We start from the raw sequence: 21,517 nt of genomic DNA, 5'->3' as shown, positions 1-21,517 counted from the left end.
AAAAAAATCAATACAATAAAAAGATAGGAAAGATTAGCTGATTTGTAAAGTACAATCTTCCATAAATCGGATAGACGTAAGCCGTCGGATCTGTTTAAGTTAGGAGAATGAAGTAGTGTTTCACATGTTTCTTTATAAAGGCATTCCATGAGAAACTGAATTTTGTGAAGAACTCTTCTCTTTCTCCACTGAACTCTCTGTTTAGTGAAGATGGCATGTTCTGCAAGTCCAGACTTTCCAGGTTTAATGTATTGAATATAAGATTGTTGTTCTTCTAGCCGAATAGAGGCAGATCTTCCCGTTTGTCCGGAATAAGATAATCTACAGGAGCACGGAATCTGGTAGACACCTAGATGATTAAGATGTGGAAGCTTGTCCTTAGGAGAAGTGAGAAAGGTGGAGATTTTTCTGAACGGTCGAAAGGCAACAAAAATATTCAGTGGTTTTAAAACTTTTGCTATACGTTCACTGATGCCTTGTACATAAGGGATAGTAATGGGCGTTATTTCTTCTGTGTTTGAAGAGGAAGCCATATTAAAACTACTCAAAGTTCTTTTAATGAAGCAATTCTTATAACCCTTAGATAGAAAGGAAGAAGTAATATATTGTAGTTCTTTCTGCAAAAGATCGTTCGAAGAACAAAAGGAGTGGGCCAGATGAATCAGTGTTTTAATAGTTTCTGCCTTTTGACAGGGACAGTGATGAGATTTCGCATGGATGTAATGGCCTGTACGGGTCTTCTTTCTATAAACTGAGAAATGTAAGTTACCATCTGGTTGGCGAAGAATTAGAAGATCTAAAAAGGCTAACTGCTTATTTGATTCTACTTCTCGGGTAAACTTGATCCTAGGATGAAATGCGTTTAACTTAGTGAGAAATTGTTGAAGTTCATCCGAAGAGCCATTGCATACAAAAAAAAATGTCATCGACATATCTGAACCAATGAGTAAGTCTGGGAGAAATGTTGTCAAAGATACGTTGTTCAAAATGTTCCATAAAGAAATTGGAGATAGCAGGAGAAAGAGGATTACCCATTGCTGTTCCTTCAATTTGTTAAGACAACTTATTTTTAAAGGAAAAGTAACCATCTTTTTATTTTTTATTTATTTTTTATTTTTTATATCTTTATAAAGGCATGGAATGCCTTTATAAAGAAACGTGAAACTCTACTTCATTCTCCTAACTTAAACAGATCTACGGCTTACATCTATCCCCTTAATGGAAGATAGTACTTTACAAATCAGCTAATCTTTCCTAACGTTTCATTGTATTGTATTGATTTTGTTTAGGAAAATTATTGACCTTTATAATTATCTTACACCAGCGACTCAGGTCACGCTTTTTTGGAATTGTCAGTTATTGATTATTTTTAGTATATGTACTGAAGTACATATACTAAAAATATATCTACTGAAGAGAAAGTTATATGTACCCAAAAGAAAATTATACTATTAAATAAAATCATAGAAGTGAATTTTTTCCCTTACTAATTTTGTATCAATTATATACTTTCTATAGAAAGGTGTGGCTGTTAATATTTTAGTTTCAAATTTATTTTTTTATCTGTTAAGTTTTCTTTAGAATTTTATTTTAAATCAAAACATTTGTTTCGTTTTAAATTACAAAGTTTATTTAAATTAAAACAACAGGTGGGAATTGCAACTTTCCGAAATTTATTCCTGAATTACGCCCTTCCGTACGGCATTGAAAGAACAACTAAACATAGCGCACTTCGATTGTAAAGCCCTGCGTTCGATTTTCCTCATGACGGAAGGAATCACCATATGGGCTTTTTCAACTTCAGATGAATTAGACAATCCCATACGGATGTAGCAACGTGTTTTCTCCAAGAAATTCGTTTTACATTCCACTTAAGGCAAATCAGCCATGAGACTATACAAAATTTACAGGCAACCACAAATACTGTTGTTATCAATGGACGGTAGATGGCATTGATGTTAGCAGTATCATTGTGTGTAGTTGTCGAATTTCTAGAGTAGGGGATTCGGTGAGATGTGTGTAGAGCAAAAGTCGAGGGATAGTGAAAGTAAGTGTCAATATCGACATAAAATATTTCCTCTTTGAAGTAGGATCTATTCGTAATACGTGGAGTCATATGGTGGGCGACACAACCTATAGTATGTGACATATTCAAAAAGAAAACTCAGTTTAGCAATAATTCTAAAACTATAACCTTACAACAAAGATCGTCAAACCTTTTGCTTCCTTGTTTGCCTAGTGGGTTCAAGTGTATCGTACTAATGCGTGAGATGCATACAGCAATTTTTTTTTGGGGGGGGGATTGGTATTTAACAACAACGAAATAAAAAAAGCGCCAGACAGTTATCCTCAACAGATTATAATTTGAAGTCCTGGTTGGTCGAGAGGATGCCGAACTCGCTCACCTACCAACGGGCTATATGTGGGAATAAAAGTATGGCATGGGTGCTGGTAGTTGTAGACGATTTTTGAACTGATACGATACCAGAATTGTTCAGAGGGAGAGGAGCAAGTCGGGCGAAAAAAGTTCACGTTCGGTTCCTAGAGTAGCGCTCCTGAATTATGACTTTTAGTTCCCTATCTATACTAAGCATTCGAAGTCATACATATTTTCGTGGACGGGATTGACATCAGAAAAACAAGCTTGCAATACTTGCACTACTCGTGGCTCGAAAGGGTTTTAATAGAAAACGTTGAGATACGTGGACTTTACTGACACATCGAGTAAGGCAACGAGATCATTGGAGTAATTCAACTTGGATTGAAAACTAAAAATCCCTTATGAAGACTTTAAACAGCTTAGTTAAGATTCTAAAAATAAAATAAATTATTATCTCTCTCTTTGATTCGATGATAGCTTGAAGTCGCTATCGGTGAAGGGTGGAGACTCGCTGCTCACCACTTTTCAAAAAGCTAGTTAGGATTAAAGAAGTTCAGCTTACTCCGTTTTGGATAAGCTGGTGTTTAACGCATTAGTTCAGTACCTGATTTGAGATATGGGTTTTGAATGTTGCTAAATGGGAAATGAGGAGAGGATTGTAGAAGCAACTCTACAACAGCAGGGCATATCATAATCAGAAGGATATCACGCAGTTAAACTGTTTAGTTTAAAATATTGCATATTTTTATATCAGAAATGTAGCAAGTGTATCGGTTTTATGAATCCAGAAAATAATTTAATATTAAAATGATTGAAGACATTGGGACTATTAAACGTCCAGGAGATGGTAAAAAAGGAATCTTATAAGGTAGATTTCTAACTTTCGAAAAAACATGTTTTTCTTCTTGGTTTCACGATCTGAAATAGAAGTTTCCACACATGTGAATATCTGAAGTTTGGTTCATTGCCAAATTTGATTACGCTTGACACTAATTGAAAACGTTTCATGATGTTCTCCAGGACTGCTATTTATTGCGCGAAGGAAGGAAGAAAAGAGTATGGCAAAAAACATGAAGTCTTATTGACTCATCAAGCTTGATGATGCCAATCCTTTTGAATTTTAAGTCATTAGCGCATTACTTCTCGGCATTCGTTTTGCTCTTCATTATGTGTAGAAAAATTCAAATGTTGCGGACAGAATCGGCTCTTTACAAGTTTCTTATCTGGTATTTAAAGCGAAGATTTTGGAACATGTAAGCCTGCGTACGGTGTTAAGATTTGGTATCATTAAGGCATAAAGCCTTTCCTGGGTGACATTCACATTAATAATCGCCAATGATACATTAGGGCGATGCAAGTACGTAATCTCCTCCCCTCGGTTTTAGGTCATGTCTTAAGAGGTTTTCGAAAATCCAGTTGATGCACTTTTACTAGCCTTACTTCATCAAAGAAAAGGAGTGATGCTTCTCTGTAGCTTAAAAAAATAATTACTTTTATAATTCTTTGTTCAGCAAATTGTTGCACAGACTGTGTTAAAAAGCACCCTTCAGAGACCACGAATATGTCGCTCGATAAGTTTCTAATATTTGTTTAAAACCATCTTAGTATAATATCACGCTTAATTAATATTCCACATTCACATTTTAATTTTCACTCTCAAAAGATTGTAACAGCTTTAGCACAACAGGTCTTTGTGGGTAAGTAACTAAAGACAAATTTCGCTGGGTGTTTCTCGAACAGGTAAAGACCTTATTCCTCCGACCAAAACAGTGATGAAAGCGGAACATATTTAGATGGAGGTTGACGTGGTTTTATATGATTAGCTGCGGACTTCTGATGCGTAGAGGCAAGAGAACTGCTCCTATTTGTTTTTGAAAAATATTTGTCCATGAAATATCGATGGACAAATGTAAAAAGCTAACAAATACAATAGTCATTGCTGTAAATAATCCACTCCTATGAGACCAAGAATCTTTATTTGGCCTTTTGAACTAAAGGCGATTTAGTCGGTTTCATATGGCGGTGAAAAGGTTTTCATTCCTCGAAGCCTTTTTTTTTCATCCGGCACTAAGGCAATCCCGACAGCACAGTGGCAAGTTACTTGCAAAGAGTACTCATAGACAAAGGTCTACTTACCTTATTCTAGAATTACTGTTAGAAAATCCAATGATAATCGGAAGGTGCAGAAAGGAGTAATGTCAGCACAATAACTATGGAAATGAGAAAGAGAATAATAGATAGTTACAGCGCTGACGTACTCAGGGATTGCTCAAGCACCATCACCTATAACGAAAATTGAACAGTAAGAAAAAAGTAAGAATCCATCTGCAATGCAATGAGAAAATTAAGACTGAAGTTTGGTAAGTAGGAGAAATGAACGAATAAATGACGTTGAAATGTCTTGATCGCCAATCCAGATTTGATTTCTTTATGTTTGTCTATAACTTTACCAAAAGGTAAGTAAAATGGACGAGGCGAACCATTGCACAAAGACTTCTGGAGAAACCAAGCTGGTAGCGGACACCGTGTACTTAGCTGTGTCTCTAGTCGTTAAGTATTAAGCTGTCGATTGTGTCTGTTTCTTACAGCGCGGTTAGCCTAGTGGCTTTGCGCTTCGCAACCATATGCCTGGGGAAGGAGTGTCCCAGGTTCGATTCCCGTTGTAGACGTGAGGAATTTGAGGATCTTCCTCTGGCCTACTGACCGCGCCCAAGTTAGCCGGTCTTGGGAGCGGTCAGTAGGGTTTTTTCCGCCAGTGTATCTGGCGTTTTTCATCCCGCAAACAGGCAAACCGACACTACAGTCAAAAATATATCCCCCCCACCCCAGCGGCAGACCAGGCGACGGGTCGGTTGGGAGTAGTACTAACAAGAAGTTGCACTAAAAGTAACACGCGGTCCCTGCATAGGAAGCGGCAATAACGCGTAGAAGAAGAAGAAGATTGTGTCTGTTTCGTATTGATACGATATTAGTTTAATATACGAGTTTTATATTCTTTTCTGGAAGAGGGTTGGGATTTCAGCATGTATTGCTCTTGTATTTACAAGACGATTTACAAGATTAGTAAAGACGATGCAGAATAAATTCATTCTAAACCATCAGTTTCTATATAATACCAAAGAGTGATTGAAACCAGAAGATCTGTTGTGCCCTCTCAATTTCTGTGATACAGCTTAGTGATGAAATCAAGCATGCAGTAAATTAGTTTTGTTATAGGAAAATGTTGTTTTCAACGAATTATGAAGAAAGATTTTAAAACCAATTTCTTTATATTATGAGGGTATTGATTAGAATGGGAGCGTCTTTGAATCATGGTGTGCAGATAGTCTTTACGAAGCCTATCAATCTCTACGAAGAGACCCAAAAGGTTCGACTATCATTAGAAAAAAAAGGCGAACTTTCTGTGCGCAACGAAGGTTGAAGGCCTTAAGTTCCAGATTATTTCAATTATTTAGTGAATGCAGGTATTTTCATCATGAAAGCGAAACCTAACCATAATCACTACCACGAAAGTATTTTTCTTGAAACTCATTTAGCTTAACCTTGATTTAAAATACAAAACTGTAGTACATAGAATTCTACTGGTAGAATTTTAAATCATATCATCAGTGTTATTAGCCTCAGGGGAAACAGTGAGATTAAAGCTACCTAATGTTTCAATAACAAGAATGATATGCATATGAATCAACTTCTAATAAGATGATACTTAATAATAAAAGGTGTTGTTGGTTTTTATCATTTATTTTCAAATTTTGTTTAAAAAATATATGATATATAATTTATTTTTTTTTAAATTTTATTTGCAAGTAAATTGTATTCTTATGTCAGCTTTCGATAATTACGGATTTGAATCCATTTTTGCAAAACTGCGGTCCTTAGTAATCCACCAGTTATTAATAATTGGTCACTCTCATTTGACTGTCGTGAAGTAATTTTTTTAGACCACAGAAATCACGAAATTTAAAAAAAAACAATCGAGTTATTAGTGTTTCGAAGCAGTTGAAAAGCCCACCTGTAAATAACAAGGTTAATTAAGATTAAATTGCGCAGTATTTGAGTGAAGATAGACAGAGTTATTTAAGACGCGGTTGCAAATCTGGAGCTACTTTGTTCGATCCAGACTGAGATCGCGAAATGACAGCAGCACACTACTACTACGTCTGCAAAAGTAAAACTAAAAAATTGCGTGGTTACGAATTTCAGTGTTGCACGAAGTTCTTTAATCTCCCGGATTATGTAACCCTTGCCTTTCCGCACCGTACTAACATATTACCTTAACACAACCCTTCGTGCACCTTTCACATTAGAAAAAAACTCTCCATACTCACACTATTCCTATTTCGATGGGTTCTTCCATAAAAACGATGATCAGACCATCCTTTCTTCCTGTAGGTTATTTGGATCACGTTAGCACATTCATTAAACTTCAAGGAAAGCATTAAATAATTAAACAACCAAACAATCGACAAGGATTAAATATTAAGTATTTCCTCAACGCATATGGAATGAAATATCATAATGCTCTTGGACAAACTGCACTGTAATATTAAAGCTTATAAACAGAGAGAGAGAGACCAGCATAAATCGAATTTATTATTAAATTACCTTTAATGTTATGCAAGTATTAGTTTTTATAAATTAGTTTAAATTGTTTCTGTATGATATTTGAATATGGCTGCACACCGCAACAAAGAAGGTACATAGAAAATAAGATCAACATTATTTATGTCTTTATATCTCATCGCATCTTTACAGAGGACGTGACACAAAGTAAGCAGATTATAACTCGAAAGAAGTATTATAATTTTTACTGTTCTTCAGCCACCAGCAAAACACCATCACGCTGCTGGTTGAAGTAATTAATACGAGATGCCATTCAAGTGAATAAGAATATTCTCTTTTTCCTTTCTGACAGAAGATCTGGTATTTTAGAAAACAATGTCATATTTAATAGATCGTAATTTTTTGAGCGAATTCTCAGAACAGATGGAATGCCTCAGCGGGTGAAGATTTTAATAAATACGAGTTTTTGATATGCTTTGTATCATGAATGAAATCATGTAAAGAGAATAACTAAGGGCATTAAATTTACCTGTTAATATTAGGAATGGACACAATTTTTATTTTAAGTTAAATTATATTCTAGGTAACTTCGTATTGGGAATTGCTGATTATAAGCTGCTCTTCAGATCCTTTTACCTTTTTTTTTAATGTTTGTTTCAGTGCTGAACAAGTGCGACTTATTCCTTAAAGTATATTTACTTATTGCTTAGTTTCCTAATGATATTCTGATGGTGGCTTCAGAGTAGCAAAAAGAATGCTGGATGTAGATATCATGATAGTTAGCTCGAAATATGTGTTATATATTAAATATTTGTTTTTATATTTGTAAATTTTGTGTACGGTGTACTCCTTATGTGTAGCAACTGTGTTAGTTTTATTAAACGCATTCAATAAATTACAAATAAAACACTAAAAATAACCTCGTTTGTATTATTAACTCATATATAAAAGGAAAGACAGATGATTCGTTAAACAGGGCGATTGATTTCCTATGGGATTTGTAGATTCTGTTCCTTTTCATTACGTCTTTCCTTATGTTATGGTAAAAACAATTCGTTGCTCACTTGGTTAAATCATAGATAGCACTATGGAATCCCATTCGAATTGAAGATTAAAATCATATTTCAAATGATATTTCTTAATGGCTCCCCTCTCTTCTGTTACACACACACACACACACATTTATAGCACATATACATATATATATAGACATAACCCACACATTCAATATAGAAAAGATTCTCTGTTATAAATAAGACGAGGAGTGGTTGGCATCGGCAAGTAAAATGCACATAAAACAAACACGAAATTCCTGAAGGTCTATGAACTATGAATTCAAAACATGAAAATTACGAATAAGAAGAGTAATAATTAAACCCTTCACGAGAAACATGTTCAGTGCTGATATTTTAGGATTGGCAAGGATACGTAAGCCGAGACAGACTATTGCTTTACTTGTAGTATTAGTATCCTTGTAGAGTTGGAAATCTTAAAAAAGCGATTACTTTCTGAAAAAAAAAGTAACAAAGTTAAATCACCTCATTACATCGACCTTTGAAACGCAGACTGCATGCGACCCACATTTTCCCGACTTGTAAAATCAATTATAAAATCAAGTTTTTTTTCACGAAGTTGTTGGCGTTTGAAACTGAAATTCGTTAGAATATGTTATTGTTTGCTAATTAGTAAATATGAAACTTTTAAGCTCTTTTCAAAACGTATCACACGCCACTTTGTGGTATTTTTCACTTTCAGGTGTGCTATTCAAGGTATTCAGAAAGGTTCAGAAATTATTCAAAATATTTAAAGTTTCACAGTTAATATAAATAATATTACAATTTTTCTAAAAGATAACTAATTTGTTTAAATTATGTATTATGAAACCATTAAATTCTGTTACTAAACTCATCTCCTGTTCTTCCATCTCAAATTAACCTGGTCATCTACAAGACAATACACTGAGCTGTGTCTCTATAACTAACTAAACATATGTGCGAACCTGGCTCCTAATAATTTACGTATAAATACAATTTGTCCATAAATGCTACTCGTTGTACGATTGCAACCTTACCTTCATTATTTGAAGTGTTTTAAAATTCAATATATAGGCAAAGTTAAATTATTATTATTATTATTATTATTATTATTACTATTATTATTATTATTATTATTATTATTATTATTATTATCGCTAAAACCGACAGGGAACACATGGCATCACCAAATTCAACGGATATCTTATTCAACAACATTAAACGCATACTGCAGGAAATATATAAGAAAGCTGCAAAGAAAATCAGAATTCGTTCCAGAAGAACCCAAAATCCTTGGATAACACAAAATAATTCTAGAATTATTTATTCTAGAATAAATTAATAAATGAAATATTTAAAATAGGACAGATACCAATATACAAACATGGAAAAAGAAATTTAATCAGCAATTAGATACCCATAGCAACATTATCAATTATCAATCAAATTATGGAGCGGATCGTACCAAAGAAACTCACAGCATATACGGAGAATTTTCATAGTATTCCCCAATACGGCTTTTAGAAAAATAAGGGAACAACATCTCTCTCTTGGAAGACTTTGCATAATTAATACCGACTTAGACAAATACAAAATTGCCATAGTAGTCTGTATCAATTTAACTAAAGCATTTGATACACTCACACATCAAACCTTATTAGAAAAGAATGTTGTAATAGCTAGGCCTCTGCACAGGTGGTTTACAAACTAAATTAAAAACAGAAAGCATATCACACGCATCGGGTCAAACCAATGTAGACATCTACAAGTAACCTTGGAGTGCTACAGGGAGCAGTACTCTCCCCAACTCTGTTCAACATTTATATGAACGATATTAATCAGCTACCTCTCATGGGTAAGATCTTTTAATACACAGACGATGCAGCTATAATGTCTATCCATAATAAAGCAAGCATATCCCAAAACAAATATGCAATATGACGTAAATGAGATCATACACTGGCTCACGAAAAACTCCATACACCTAAACTCAGAAAAGACAAAATTAATGATATTCAGAAATCCACTGACTTGACCAGTTTATAACAAATATATAACCATCCATCCAACATTCACTCTCCAACAAAACACACAGAACAGTAAAATCTCTACAATCACTCAGGTTGAAACAATAGGATACCTCGGAATTTACTTCGATGCAGATAAGAACTGGAATAGCCACAGAAACCATTTACAAAACAAACTCCGAACAATAAGTGGTAAACTCTACAGGTTAAAAGACATAATTCCCACACGTCTAAAAACACTAATATACAAAGCACTATGCCAAAATATACTTAGATACGCTATAACAACGTATGCTTTCTGTGCACCCTACAAATTAAATAGATTAATGTCGCTACAGTACAAAATGATAAAACTGATCTTTTGGGAACAAAGAGAAAATAACGACCTTATATACATTGCAATTATATACATTCTAAACTTCCTATATACATGCTAAATAAACTACTTTTTGAATACAGGAAACCTTACAAACTACAATAGCCTGAAAAGCACCGCAAGGACATACTATGAACAAGAAACATTCACCTTACATATCATACAAACTTAATGAAACACAATATATTAATATTTCAGGCTTTCCAGTTCAGCAACGCATCAAGACATTCCAAATTATCGTGTGTGTGTGTGTGTGTGTGTGTGTGTGTGTGTGTGTGTGTGTGTGTGTGTGTGTGTGTGTGTGTGTGTGTGTGTGTGTGTGTGTGTGTGTGTGTGTGTGTGTGTGTGTGTGTGTGTGTGTGTGTGCGTGCGTGCGTGTGTGTGTGTGTGGGTGGGTGGGTGGGTGGGTGGGTGAATTTCTCAACCTACGGCTGTAGTAGAAATCAAACCTTCAAATATCAGCCTAATTCCCAACACCAAATAAACCAATAAATAATAACTAACCGGTGTCATCCTCAGATAAGTTTAACAAATAAGCTTCGAGGATGTAAGTAGCAAAATTACATCTCAACCGAATTCAACAAAAAAAAAGGAAAAAATCCATATATCACATTTAAGTACTGTAGTTACAGCACTTAAACATATTAAAACCAAAATTGTAAATATAACTCATTGTTAAATGAATAAATGCTGTAAAAAAGCAATATTATTCAACCGCAGAAAAACAAAATTTCCAACAACCGTTACTATGATTAATATCATAGTAACTGTATTGTACAGGAAAGAGAAAATGAGAAAAATCTGTACGAATTTCATTGTTACAAACAAACAATAAAAAAACAGAATTAAATCTGTTATAAACATGTAATCACAGTATGTAATCATAAATTTAATAATAAAAAAAAAGAAATGAATTTAAAAAAATATGTAATCAATGTATGAATCAAATGCATGTAATGTATTGTATGTATCATATGCAATGAAATGTATGCGTGTATGCAATGCATGTATATATGTATCACATGTAACTTAAATATGTAATCATAATTTTAATAAAAAAATATTATTGTAAAAAACTTAAATTTCAATGTTGTGAATGTGTTCAGAGAAATCCATATAGACTCATTTTTATTACTCATATTATTCATTATGGACTCACGTTCTGCATGTTCGTATTTGTGCTATTTGACTGAAGTTTGGGATATGGAGCAAGTGTATGGAATATAACTCTATTCCATACACTTCCTCTAAAAGTAGAACATACCTAACCGAACAAAAGAATCTCATATGGGAAGTATAAGACCACAATTTCCATTGAGTGGTTTGAAGTGTCTTTTATTTAACAGCTTGCTTTGTTTGGTCATACTTTTGTGCTCAGTGGAAAAGTACGATTCCTTAAGTGAAGTAGACTGCTCACCTACACCACGTAACCATTCGAAGATAGATCTGTTTCATCTTTATATTTCTCTAAGGCAATGTCTGCTTCACGTTCCTTTTTTTTTCTTCTATCCTCAAACACACATCTTGCTTAACAACATGATTGGAATATATAACGCTGGCAAGTGACTTCCTATGCATCCAAAAGTACAACTTTCCTAACACGACAAAAAAACAAAAGAAAAACATGAAAACTCATATAATTTCCACATAATAACACATATTGACAGTCCTTATCCTTATAAGGACCGACTTAAAAGGACGAAGAAAGAATGCTTTTCATATTCCCCCTTATCTGTAGAGGACAGTGTAAGATAAGGTGTTATTGAGCTATTAAAGCTCTAATCGTGGCAGGAGGGTAACAGCAATAGCCGACCCTCAGTTAGAACTTCATTGGCTACAGAAATGCTATCCATTACCTTCCCAGGTACCCATTTTAGTCGCCTCGTACGACATGCATGAGCTACATTTGTAGCTCATGCATGTCGTACGAGAGGCTTTCGTCCAACCCAGCGATCGCTCTTTTATCTGGAATAAGAGCGGTTCTGCTCGTATTCCAGAGAAAAGCATCCACTGACGAGGCCCCTGACGGGCCACGCAGGAGAATACCCCCCCCCCAGATACTCAAAATGCTCTCCCAGGGCAAAGCCCCCGAAATCAATCAAGCCCACCTCACTCGGAGCAAAATTCTGGAAGAAACCTGAGAGAGCAAAACGCTACGTCCATTTAGTCGCTTCTTACGACACGCATAGATTACGTTGAGTCGATTCTTAAGTAAAGCCCTGTATAAAAATTATAACGATTCCTACACCACTCAATAATATATTTAGGGCAGTTATTATATATATATATATATTTAGGGCAGTTATTATATATATATATATATATATATATATATATATAATTCTGATAAATATAATATATATATATTATATTATATATTTTTTATTAGGATAACCAAGTAATTTTATAAGCTTGGTTATTTTTACTCCTAATCCCAAGTAAGCAAACAATTATGTTTGCGCCTGAAACATAGTTCAAGTCAAAGATGGTACAACACCAGGACAACTCATTGTAAAGGTGGGTAAAGATCTGATAACTATTCTTAGTATTTCCCATAATGTAAAGCAAATCTCACTAAAAGATGTATACTGGAGGAGATATAGATGAAAATGAATTTTTAACTTGGGGATATTGTATATTACGATAAACAAGTAATTTTATAAGCTTAGTTATTTTTATTATAAATTATTATAAGTTATTATAAAATTACTTGGATATCCTGATATACAATATCTGCAAGTTAAAAATTCATTTTCATCTATATTTCCTCCAGAGATTTTTATTAAATATTAAAACACCTTGTAACAACTTATATAGATAAAGTTGATAATGTTTTCTATTACAAAACCTTGGTATTTGAGAGGAATCAATCGACCGTGAGATGCGGTGACTGGTTCATTCAATCCAATACCCTTGGAGGGTAATGGATGGCAATGCTGTAGCCAGTGAAGCTCTAACTGAGGCTCGCTATTGCTGTTACCCTCCTGCCATGATCAGAGCTTTAATTGCTCAATAACACCTTATCCCTACACTGTCCTCTACAGATAACGGAGAAGATGAAAAGCATTCTTGCTTCACCCCTTTAAGCCAGTCCTTATAAGGACCTTGGTATTTATATAAAAAAAAGTCCTTTTTAGGATTTCTAGGGTAAGATAACAAATGGCAATGCTTAGCCAATGAAGTTTTAACTGAGGCTCGGCTATTGCCGTTACCCAGCCATGACTAGGGCTTTTTAGCTCAACAACACTCCATCCACACAGATTTTCTTCATTCAGATGACGGGATAAAGAGTCAAGGACTCAGTCCATCGCCCAGTTCTTTTAAGAACCTTGGTATTTAGGTTCTAGCTACTCACTGAGGAGACCTCAAAAATGGTTGAAACCGGTCTGGGTAGTGACCCCACCCATAATGAATTGCAGTATACATCTTTTAGTGAGATTTGCTTTACATTATGGGAAATACTAAGAATAGTGATCATAGCTTTAACCACCTTTACAGTGAGTTTCCCTGGTGTTGTACTACGTTTGACTTGAACTACGTTTTAGGCGCAAACTTAACTGTTTGCTTACTTGGGATTACCAAGTACCAGCCTTGAAGGTGATCCACGTGAAGGATGTCCAAAAAGTGTAACAACACCAGAAATCATTGATCAAGTGCACGATATGGTATTGCTCACAGCAGATCAAAAACGCACTCGCATGAAAATCTCTGAACAGTGCTTGGAGCGTTTTAACAAGAATAAAACTGATTTTGTTCGTCGATTTATTACTAAGGATGAGACATGGATTTCACCATTTCACACCAGAATCCACACAGCAGTCCAAACAGTGGATAGAAGTCGGTTGATCAGCGCCGAAGAAGACAAAGTCGGTAAGTCGGTTCCATCAGCAGGAAAGGTCATGGCATCGGTGTTTTGGGATGCTAATGGCATTTTGTTTATTAATTATCTTGAAGAGGGTAAAACAATAGCAATGGAATATTATTTCGATCTTTCAACCAGACAAGACTAAAAAAAATTTGTGAGAAAGGACCCGGTTTGCAGAAGGAAAAAAACCCATCTTTCAAGAGGACAATGCACCTACCCCCCAAAAGTGTTTTGGCAATATGGGAAAATTAAGGGATCTGCACTATGAATTGTTGGAACATCCTCCCTATTCCCCAGATTTGGCTCCCTCTGACTTCTATCTCTTTTCTAAACTAAAACTCTTCCTCATTGGTCAGCGTTTTTTTCGAATCAAGAGGTGACTTCAGCTATTTTGCAGACCACCCTCGTATATGCAGTGTTAGGCGCACTTGTATAGAGATAAGAAAAATATCTCCAAACTGATGAAAATCAATTTACTTTCTTTATTCTATTTTTCATTAACTTGCCTGTATAATATCTCAACACTCTCTCCATATGCATGTCTGGGTGGGGGGGGGGGGGGGTGGGGGGGGGGGGGGGTGGGGGGGGGGGGGGGTGGGGGGGGGGGGGGGTGGGGGGGGGGGGGGGTGGGGGGGGGGGGGGGTGGGGGGGGGGGGGGGTGGGGGGGGGGGGGGGTGGGGGGGGGGGGGGGTGGGGGGGGGGGGGGGTGGGGGGGGGGGGGGGTGGGGGGGGGGGGGGGTGGGGGGGGGGGGGGGTGGGGGGGGGGGGGGGTGGGGGGGGGGGGGGGTGGGGGGGGGGGGGGGTGGGGGGGGGGGGGGGTGGGGGGGGGGGGGGGTGGGGGGGGGGGGGGGTGGGGGGGGGGGGGGGTGGGGGGGGGGGGGGGTGGGGGGGGGGGGGGGTGGGGGGGGGGGGGGGTGGGGGGGGGGGGGGGTGGGGGGGGGGGGGGGTGGGGGGGGGGGGGGGTGGGGGGGGGGGGGGGTGGGGGGGGGGGGGGGTGGGGGGGGGGGGGGGTGGGGGGGGGGGGGGGTGGGGGGGGGGGGGGGACTGAGATCGGGAATTGACAGGCAGTACACTAGTACTAAGTCTGCAAAAATAAAAATAAAAAATTGTTACGAATTTCAGTGTTGCACGGATGTTTCAGAAGATCTTCAAGCTCCCAGATTATGAAACCCTTGCTTTCCCGCACCGTACTAACATATTACTTTAACACAACCCTTCGTTGACCTTTCACATTAGAAACAAAAATTCTCCATATTCACACTATTCCTATTTCGATGAGTCCCATTAAAACCATGATCAGACCATTGCTTCTTCCTGTAGGATTTTGGATCATGTTATCATATTCATTAAACTTCAAGGAAAGCATTAAATAATTAAACAACCACGAACAACTGACAATGATTAAATATTTAATATATTTCCTGAATGCATATGGAATGAAATATCAGAATGCTCTTGGGCATGAAACCTTACAGGAGAGGAACTTCTGTAGCAAGCAAAAGGCAATGGGACATGCTCACGTTTACTGATTACAAACTGCACTGCAATCAGTTAAGGATATTAAAGCTTAAAAACAGAGAGAGAGAGAGAGAGAGAGAGAGAGACCAGCATAAATAAAATTTATTATTTCGAAAAGACACTTTCTGTTAAATCTACAACACGGCATAAGACAAGATGCCTCTGGTGGGGAAATGGTGCGACGTCAAAATATGACTTTTTTGTTTTGTTTTGTATACCTTTAATATTATGCAAGTATTAGTTTTTATAAATTGCGTTTAACTGTTTCTATATGATATTTTAAAGTGGTAGCACTCCGGCAACAAAGAAGGTACATGGAAAATAAGATTAACATAATTTATGTCTTTATATTTCATCGCATCTTTACAGAGGACATTAAACAAAGTAAGAAGAACAAAAACCAAAAGAAGTATTTTTTTTACTGTTCGTCAGCCACCAGCATAATACTTTCACGCTAGTGGCTGAACTAATAATCACGAGATGCCTTTTCATGTGAATAACGAATATTCTCTTTTTTGTTTCTGGCAGAAGATCTCGTATTTTGGAAGATAATGTTATATTTAATAGATCGTAATTTTTTGAGAGAATTCTCAGAACAGATGGAATGCCTCACTGGGAGAAGATCTTAATGAATACGAGTTTTTCAGATGCTTTAAACCATGAATGAAATCCCCCCCCCCCCCCATCTAGCGGCAGACTAGGCGACAAGTCGGTTGCGAGTGGTACTAACAAGTAGTTGCATCTAAGTAACACGCGGGCCCTGCAGAGGAAGCGGTCCTTATAAGGACTGGCTTAAAGGGGCGAAGCAAGAATGCTTTTCATATTCCCCGTTATCTGTAGAGGACAGTGTAGGAATAAGGTGTTATTGAGCAATTAAAGCTCTGATCATGGCAGAAGGGTAACAGCAATAGCCGAGCCTCAGTTAGAACTTCATTGGCTACAGCATTGCCATCCATTACCCTCCAAGAGTATTGGATTGAATGAATCAATCACCGCATCTCACGGTCGATTGATTCACCTCGCCAGGAAGCGGTAATAACGCGTAGTGAAAGAAGAAGAAGAAGATGTAAATAAAAAATAGGTGTATTTAGATATACTAACTACAGTATAGTTTTAATAAAATCAATTAAATTAAAATCAGTTTCTAGAATAAAAATTAAATCAATTTTCATTATCGAAATGAAGTACTTTTGTAAATTTTATTATATCCATTTTTATTATATCGACTAACTCAATAGCTCAATGAACAGAGATGCAGACGCAATTATTTAGCAAGGCCTCAGATTCGCGTTGAATCTCAGTGCTTCCTGGTTTGCATAGCGGCTAGTAATCGAAATAATTTTCCTTTCAGGCATAATCGGCAGAGAGGATAGCTTAAGTCTCATGAGAAGAAATTGTAGGCTCAAATAAATCATTAGGAAGGATATGCTAGTCATTAAGTGGCGATGAGATTCCTTGCCTGGTGGGAGAGTCACAATGCTGGTTATTAGAGACACAAAGTGGCTTATGACAAATGCTTTCAGAGGATGGCTCCGGTCATGGCAAGAGGGTAATAGCAATAGCTGAGCCACAGTTAGAACTTCATTGGATACAGCATTGCCATCCATTACCCTCCAAGGGTATTAATCATCGCATCTCACTGTCTCACTGTGATGAGGGCTCCGGTATTATGTGTGGATTATGATTTTAAGCCGATTACAGAACGAAATCTCACGATGTTCTTGGTTTTAAACCTAACGCTAGAGCAAGCTATAGAGCGAGGAAAGTACCTCTGAATTCAAGATATATAACATCACATACAGCGTAACTAATTAAGCATATAGAAAAAGTAATTAATAGAAATTGAATCTGTGAATCTACGAGCACAAACAGAAATATTTTAGGTAGAAATGACAGATGCATATGCAAATATTTTCGCACAGGGGAAACGTCTTCTTATTAAGGTGTCCATGAAGTGAATATATTACGACTTAAAAAATTGAAGCAAATTATAAAATAGTTTATAAAAATTATTTTAAATATAGAATAATCTAAAATATTTTGCTGAAATCATTAAATGTCTCAATACATTTTTTTATTTTTTATATAATATTCGATAAATAATTTAGCGGAGGTTTTATCATCGGGTGGAATATTAGACGGAAGTAGTCCTTTTCAGGACTTCCAGGGTAATAACAAATGGCGATGCTGTAGCCAATGAAGTTTTAACTGAGGCTCTGCAATTGCCGTTACCCAGCCATGACTAGAGCTTTTTAGTTCAATAACACCCCATCCACACAGACAGATGTTCTTCATTCAGATGACCGATAAATCGTCAAGGACTCAGTCCATCGCCCAGTTCTTTTAAGAACTATCATCGGGTGTTGGATGGGGATCAATCGACTGTGAGATGCGGTGATTGATTCATTCAATCCAATACCCTTGGAGGGTAATGGATGGCAATGCTGTAGCCAATGAAGTTCTAACTGAGGCTCGGCTATTGCTGTTACCCTCCTGTCATTATCAGAGCTTTAATAGCCCAATAACACCTTATTCCTACACTGTCCTCTACAGATAACGGGAAAGATGAATAGCAATCTTGCTTTGCCCCTTTAAGCCAGTCCTTATAAGGACTATCATCGGGTGTTATCAATTTGATATTGTTGTAGCTTTTATGTTGCGAAATGTAGTTAATAACCATGTTGATCAATTTAATGATGTTATCAGTGAATTCAATTGATTCATGGACATAACTGCCAAGGATTATGTTTCATAACTGACTATTGCATGCCTACTTTATACTAACCAAGTTTTTGAAAGGAAACCGCGATATGTTTCGGTTGAAAATTCCTTAAAGGTACTTTATATCCCAGATCGAAGAAAGCATTCAGTAACATCACGTTTAGTAAGAAAATTACGGCTATCTATAGTCGTGAGAAGTATAAATATTAAAAATATTCTCCCCTTGAAAGAAAAATTAATTAAAACTGTTTGGCAGTTGAGTTTTGTTCCAAAGTAGACTGTGCATAGTAGCGACCTTGAAATGATAGACCGAAGCAGTTCTGATATCTGTCTTAGTTTCTTTACAAAAGTCCTCTACATTCTGATGATAAGAAGGTGAATCTAACCTTTCCAATCATTTTGATTAAGATGACCAACGAAGGGGAATTCATTTTCTTCAATTTCCGTTGTAAATTAGAAGAGTGAACACATCAGTGGGGAAAGTAAACGTGTGGCCTTTGCCGTTTCAAGTAAAAGCGGAAGAACGTTTTTGACATTCAAGAGCGTCCTCACGCATCAATTATTTTCAAAATCTAGGCATTGCTACTATCATTTATGTATTTTTTTTTAAACAAGACATTAAGTTTCCAGCATTTTTTTTTCATCCAACGCGTGCTGTAATGATTATCACTTGTGCTCAAGCTGCTGCATTTTTACTTGACCTACGGACACAGGCGATAGAACGACTCAGTATTTGCGTTTAAATGAGTGTGATGACAATGTCTTGATCAATGTGATAATTCACAACAATAATAGAAGACAATCGTTGATGGTATCAAACCTGTTCAGCTACAGCTAAGTTAGGTGAGCACACAGCGTAAAATACGTAGAGGCGATTGACTCATAAGTAGTTACGACAATTCCTTGTAAGGGATGGAATATTGCATTCTCATCTTTTCATGATTCAATTCATTAAAATAAAAATAAATTTTCTTTTTTCTTAAATATGCTTGTGTTGATAAATATATCCATGTCTGTAGTATGTTACGTTGGGTTAATGAACTTACATCTAATATCAAAGTAATATTTATTTTCGTTAGCATTAGTTTGTACCCAACTGAATATCCTCATTAACAAGACACCTTTCCATTGCTTCTCCAAGTGGTTACTTTTAGTAGTTTATTTAAACTGACCCTTGCGCGTATTATACACAAGAGCACACTCCAGATGTGATGAAGGAATTACTCCCAATTATTTTATAATGCTAGTCGCTAAAATTTATTAAAAACACTTTTTATGATATATTAACCTTAATTGAGATGCAATTTTTAATATCAATTCACAACCTCTAAAAATTCCAATTTGTACAATTAAAGAGTGACTAACTCCGGAAATTGCCAGAATAAATAGGACTACGAAAATGTTTCATGTATTTTTCAAAGAGAACTGAATGCTTATCCGTCTTTCTGCATGCCAACTGTCAAGGAAATAACCACGAGTTATACAAATATCTTTAACTTTATAAGTTGTCATTTTGACGAAGCGTTGTTCTTACCAAAAGCGTACTTATTCATTACCTTGCACTTTGGTCACCACTGGATTAAAATTCCAAAATTATAATCCCACCTGGATTAACATTTTAGTTTTCTTTCGAAAGTGTTAAAGTCATTAATTCTTGTGAAATGATAGCTTTGAACTTATAAGGAAGTTGGAATAAAGATATCTAAGTTATGCGTTCTCTTTGTGCTATCTCCATTCTTCCTTGTCGTCGTCCGGACAATTCAGGTATAGGCTTTTTATGTCATGTTCCTAATTCGCAGATGAAGTTGGTCTTTCCATCTTAGTCTTGGACGTCCGCGGTCTCTTCTTCCTGTAGGTTTATATTTCTATGCTAGTTTTGGGAATCCTATCGTTAGTCATCCTTTCTATGTGATGTAGCCAATTTTTCTGATATTCTTCTATTTCTTATATTTCCATTCTTCCTTTTCCTACTAAATATTACTGGACCTATTACTAATTACATTCAATATTTAGATCTACGATGTCAGTGGCTGGAACAATGCAACGAACAATTTTATGACTAATATGGTTTGTGCTAACAGTTTGGTGGTAATTTGTTAACCTCTAAGCCACATCTGGTATACAACTGCGTACACAATTTGTTCCTTTCAGCAGCGGCATGAAAATGCAACAGGATTAGTGAACAATAAAGGAAAACGGATGTACACTTGAGGAAAAAATAGAAAGAAGATTAACGATGACAACTGAGAGATGACTTAAGAATGATGAAACCCGAAAAATCTTAAAAAATATATTCGATGTTATTCTAATTTATAACAAGATATTGCAGATGTAAGATATTCAATTTTATTTTCAAATTCAGTGCTTAAGAAATGTCTGTGTTATTTTACCTTTCGCAACAATGTCACTAACAATGAGCAGCAGAAGTGATTCTCATGCGTCAGCGAGTGTTATTGCCTAACAAACAGCCCTTTGCACATAATTGTAGTCTACTTTACGTACACAGATGTTCTTCTTCAATGTCCGAAAGGCTCAGAAAAGAGTAATCCCCATTCTTGATAAGATTCAGTCTGAGATTAGACTCAATCAGAGGAAAATCGTTGTGTCCACAGCGTAACATAAATGTTATAAAAGTAATACCAAACACACTAATCTGTATAACAATCATTAGAATAGTGTAATGATTAAAGATAAATGCAATCCGAAATTTCTTAAGGCATATTCAAGGAAATGAATGAAAAGAAAGTGAAAACGGAAGTGATATCCTCCTGTAAGCAGAAAACAGAAGAAGCAGCAAGTACGGTAAGAAGGATCTCCTAAAATATTGCGGGTAATATTTTAAAGTATAATGTAATATATATAATGTAATAACTTCCTATGCATCCATAAGTACAACTTCCTTAACACGCAAAAAATACACATGGAAACTCATATCATTTCCATATAATAACACTTATTGCCAACAACAACAACAACAACGTTACTGGCTTGCTGGGTGAAGCAAAAAATGCTTTTTATTTTCCCCTTTATCTG

This window comes from Typopeltis vanoorti, chromosome 7 (genome assembly GCF_054136105.1).
Source record: "Typopeltis vanoorti isolate ZY-2024b chromosome 7, IOZ_Tvanoo_1.0, whole genome shotgun sequence".
In the NCBI taxonomy this organism is placed as follows: Eukaryota; Metazoa; Arthropoda; class Arachnida; order Uropygi; family Thelyphonidae; genus Typopeltis; species Typopeltis vanoorti.
The sequence above is the reverse complement of the archived record's forward strand: the minus strand, read 5'-3'. Positions refer to the sequence as shown.